This window comes from Adiantum capillus-veneris, chromosome 2 (genome assembly GCF_014529385.1).
Source record: "Adiantum capillus-veneris isolate H3 chromosome 2, ASM1452938v2, whole genome shotgun sequence".
Lineage (NCBI taxonomy): Eukaryota > Viridiplantae > Streptophyta > Polypodiopsida > Polypodiales > Pteridaceae > Adiantum > Adiantum capillus-veneris.
Genome location: NC_140932.1, coordinates 104,388,999 through 104,394,306, shown reverse-complemented (window position 1 = coordinate 104,394,306; position 5,308 = coordinate 104,388,999). Strand labels below are relative to the sequence as shown.

At 45.8% G+C, this 5,308-nt stretch overlaps 1 pseudogene; it reads right to left on the bottom strand.

Annotated features, from left to right (window-relative positions):
• Positions 1 to 492: 492 nt before the first annotated feature.
• On the bottom strand, positions 493 to 1,101 carry LOC147463314 (uncharacterized; annotated as a pseudogene).
• Between the last annotated feature and the right edge of the window lie 4,207 nt (positions 1,102 to 5,308).

Sequence of the window (5,308 nt, the reverse complement as noted above, 5' to 3'; positions counted from 1 at the left end):
TGCGGTCACCAGTTGACTCAAAAGTCTGTGGAACAAAACTCGCTTAAAATGGCTCGCAGCCATATCTGCTGCACGGATGGGAGCTGTTGGATGTAAATATACATCCCTTATATCATATACGCTCGTCTATCACGTAATGAAATAAGCTGGAAGCATTTTGCCAAATCCTTCCCAAGTTTGTATGCTCATAGCATAAGCCGAACGTGGGAATTTTCCATGCAATATACCTGGCTTGAAGCCTTGCTTCGCATAAAGAATGTTGTGATACTAGACGATGAAGTCGGCTGTTGAGACACAAATATCATGACAAAAAGCATCGACCTTGTCGAGTGATTTCAACTGAAAGTAACCAGTCTTGTGTGCCAAACATCCTCTGTCCGCTTCGAGAAACAGTGACACGAAGTCGGCCATGCCGAGAAACATGCCCCCCCGCATCAAGTCGAGCAGTAGGATGTGCCAATCTCCTTGAGATTCTGAAGCATCGCGAATTTGCTATGCTTTTGCATCAAAGTCAACCACTGAGAAGCCGTGCTTCAGAGCCAAGTGTTTGGGATTCAAGCCATGCTTGACTCGAGTTTCCTAAGAAATACACAGCCTTGCTGTTAGAAACATCAGAACCATGTCATACGCAAGCCATGCTTGATTCAAGCTGGCCAGGGAAGCATGGGAGGTATATGCAAATTCGGATTGACTGAAAACATCCGACCTAGACATAGCACGATAATTTTTCAAGACATGCCATGCATGCCTGATCGTACTGATGATGGAGAAAAATCGTGCTTCGGACAAGCCTTGCTTGTGGATGCATATACACGTCGAGTACATGCACGGTTACACGGCATCACTCATAGCCCTTGCATATTATACTATTCAACAGGTACTTGAATAGTTTGATAAATACAAGTAAAAGTGAATGCTTACCTCATAATTTACCTGTATAAACTTGTCGTGTTGATCACATGGCCGGGATGCTCAAGCTTTCATGAACCTCGAATCGAGCATCAACATTGTCTTTGCTGAGTAGCCTTGCTGAATAACTTGCCCAATGTCAGCAATCACAGGTTCCAATGCAGACAAGCCCTCTTCAAGCGATGGAACCATGTTGTCGTATTTTGGATGGTCTTGTTAGCAACATCTGACGCGGTGTAGTGTCACCGCAAATAGAGCAAGCCGTGCCTGTACATGATCGCAAAGTTGTAGAAAATACGGCGGAGCTTTACCTTGATGGTCTGTAAAATTGCCTTGGAATTTTCCATGGGAAAACCCGACTGCCGACCCGAGAGCAATGAGAGTACCGTTCATCTTACGAAGAGCTCGGTGCTGGCCATTGCATGTCTTTGCATGTTAATGCATGCTAGGGAATGTGGGAAAGCTCCCCTGCAAGGTAAAAAGCTAACAAATTTTTTTGTTTTGAAAAAAAATTTAAAAATTTTACACAACTGCATAGCAATGGCGAAACGGCGAGCAGCATAGAGCCAACACTTTCCTCGCGCTACGTAGCGATGGCGGTGATGGCGTTTGCTCCTGAAATGCGATGTGATCCTTGTGCCGAGCGCTCTGATTCAACCCCACCCGCGCTAGTTTTGGTGCAGATCGCCCTGCGATGCAAGCCCCTGCAAGAGTCGCTTCCCGCGGCCATACACTGTCGATTTTCCTCCTTGACCTTCATGTGTATACAAGGGATCATGCCCACGACACAGCTTTTTGTTGTCATGTCAATCTCGACCTCCCCTTTTGCAACCGAGCATGCATGGCATGCAAGCAAGCTATGCAAGCACGCTCTTCCTCCTCCTTCCAGGCATGAGAAAAAGAGAAAGCCTCCATAGCCTTGCATAGGCAAAGCGAGAGAGAGAGAGAGAGAGAGAGAGAGAGAGAGAGAGAGAGAGAGAGAGAGAGAGAGAGAGAGAGAGAGAGAGAGAGAGAGAGAGAGAGAGAGAGAGAGAGAGAGAGAGAGAGAGAGAGAGAAGAAAACCATGCTTCCTCCCTGTCATGGCTCCACCCTACCTCCTCCTCTCCACCTTGCTCTGATACCAATGTTGGACCAACGGGTAGACAGACATGCGAATGACCTCCCAACCATCCTATATATAGGCCTCTGGCCCTCTTCCATATATAGACCCCTTTACTGCATGTGTGTCCGGCACATTGCCCGGGCCGTGCCCGTCTAGTCCTACCCTTGGCATGACACCCATGTAGCTAGAGATTGAGGTAAGACCGGTTGTTGTTCGTTTGTAACCTTGCCTCCGCTCTTGAGGCAAGAACTAGTTGATGTTCGTTCGTAGCCTGCCTCCATCTGGTAGAAGCTTTAAGGAGGCTCCTGTAAGACCCTATGATGTTTTTGCTACTCCTGCCAAGATTTTTCTGCATACAAGGTCTGTCAAGAGTCTCTAGAAAATTTGAAAAGCTTAAAAGAGTAGTTCGCACGGGCGGGGGTTGACCCCAGCCTAGCGGGGGTATGGCGGATCCGCACGCGGCGTAGTTAAAATGTTGAGTTGAACGCAGCTGGGCATTGCTCCACTCTGTCGAAAATGACAGAGTTGGCACTCCATGGCATGGTTAACCCCGGCGGTGCATTGATTACAGCGTGTGGGGCCATCCCAGCGTGGTGGGAAATTTTGCGAAAGTCGGGTGAAATTCTGTAGCATGCTGAAATTCTCGGGTACATGCGGTCAACCCTGTCCACATAACGGGGCGAAAAACAGTGTGCGAATGCATTGCTGCCTCAGGCAGCGTTAGGTGCTGGGGTTCGCCTGGAGTTGAGTGGGCGGGGGTCCAACTGCCGCGCGGATGTGCTGACAGGAATGGAAAAAAAACTATCTCTAGCCATCCACGCCGACGCGTATAGCTAGAGACATTTTTTTCGAACACCTTGAAAAAAAATATGGACATATGTTTTCTGAATACCTTGAAAACAAAATCTCTATCCAGCGGCGCGAACAACTAGAGACAAAAGAAAATTTCATTCATGCTCTTCGAAGGTGTTCAAAATCCCTCAGGCTTCTTTGCCTCTCTCTAGCCATCAACGCCTGGAGAGAGAGAGAGAGAGAGAGAGAGAGAGAGAGAGAGAGAGAGAGAGAGAGAGAGAGAGAGAGAGAGAGAGAGAGAGAGAGAGAGAGAGAGAGAGAGAGAGACCTCTTCTTTGAGCTTCCCAAACACCTTGCAGACTCGCTGCTACTCTGCTCGTCTGGACGACTTCATAGAGTTCTTCCTGTTTGCTATGTCCTTCCGGACAACCATCCTTCCATGTCTATAGTTCCCTTGTTGTCCGGCTAGCCTTGCCATTCTCCCAAGTCCCTCATGCTCCTTGCCCCCTTCCAATCTCACCTTGAAAACCCCATTAGAGGTGCATCCCGTCAAGTGGAACTTCAATTTAAATCATTCACGCAATCTGGATAGTATTCCCCTGAGAGAGGGACTCGAATCGTCTGGATCTTCCTACAGTGGCCGACTCTCGGTCTTTGCCATTGCTTCTCCTTGTCTAAGCACAATAGTGCTATTGCATGCACTCCTTGGCTAACTCTACCTCTTGGACATGCTTCGAGCTCTACCTCTACGGATCTGTCGCCTCTCTGTTGAGCATCACCTCTGAGCCGTGCTAGCGATCGTCAAGCTCACCATGCCCCATGCATCAAGCCCATTGCAAACCTTACTTGCATGCACTTTCTCATCCGTCGCCACATTCTACGCCTAGTTATACGTCCTTAAAGGTTTACTCATCCTTTTATTTATTTTTTGAAGCCATTGGGCTTGGTTCGACAACAATTATGTGAAGGCAGTATCTTCCCGCAGCTCTAGTACGCCCCAACACTATCACTATACATCAAAACTAATATCAATATTTTTGAAAATTCACATCAATATATCTTTTGGAGCACCATCACTCCACATGCTACTTTGTCGTCTCTGTCTCTCTCTACTTCCTTTCATCCTCTCCACTACATTCAAGAACTTCACGAAACATTTTCAAATGGAGATATATAAAACAATGATCGTTGCTTTCATCAGCAAAAACCTTGCTCTTTGAGCATATAGTTGAAGTACTCTTCAAGGAATCATTTGAGAGAGAGAGAGAGAGAGAGAGAGAGAGAGAGAGAGAGAGAGAGAGAGAGAGATTGGGTTTTGGGAACCCAAGATAGTGGATTATTATCCACTCAGTGTCCCAGCTGGTAGCCCCTACTCGCAGCCTCTTTATTATATTCATACATTCAGGAGATTCATCCTTGTTCCCATCCTTACGTTTCATAGCCAGTGTTGGAACTCATCTTTCAAAAGAATGACTAACGAATTTGAACACGTACAGTAGCACCAATCTCACCCATGAGGTGACTAGTGTAACCAACCTAACCGATGGTTACTGCTGCTTCAGACCTCGAGCCACACATTAGAAAAGAATTCAAATTGTGTTAGTAGCGGCCAACTTTCCTGCCTGTGGCCACATGGCGCCCCTCCTCACGTGTCGTTTGAAGCTTGCGCCCCTCCTCGCCTATTCGTGCACTATTGCCTCTCGACGGTCGCCACCTGCTTGCGAGCGGATCTTCTTGATTCCCATTAATAAAACATTAAACCACATTGGGCCCCCCCTACTTGCCAAGGAGGAGGAATTTCTTTTAGTCCACCTATGTGTAGGATGTGTGCACATCCATAGTGTCCAGTATATTGAAGTACATAAGACAAATAACTCAATATCAAAGATGCAATTATTTTTGAAACAAACAAATTTTTTTGTTGCATCTCTATAGCATACCCACGTTGTGGTACTTGTGGTGTTGGAGGGTGCAAAAACCTAAATTCTTTTGCTCTGGATTTGGGAGCAAGTCGCTCGGTTTTTTCCTTGCTCGAAAATATCCGCTCGCTACTTGGTAAGACTAAAATGGAAAATGACTTGTGGAAAACCTTGGCTAGAGGAGATAAGTGTGAAATTATATATCCATTTCATATACATTTGTTCAAGACCATGTTGTAAACAAAACCGAGAAACCAAATACTTCTTTTTGTGTGTCAATTAGATCACGTTTGGGCTATTTGCTTGTTGTCAATCCTCTAGAGAATCTGTCTCTCATGAATTCCAATGCTCAAGTGACATTCAAGACATTAAAAGAGAGCTTATGGCACCTCATACACTTGCCCAAAATGGAGCTGCTAAGAGAAAAATCACATAATTCAAGAGAAAGTTTTCAATTTATTATATTGTGTTAAGTTGCTAGACGGGTCTTGGGCTAAAGCTACAAAATTCTCATTTTGAGAGTCATTGGTTGTGTAGCCTTTGTGAGCGTTTCAAAAGAGCATAGAAAGAAACTAAAAACCAAAG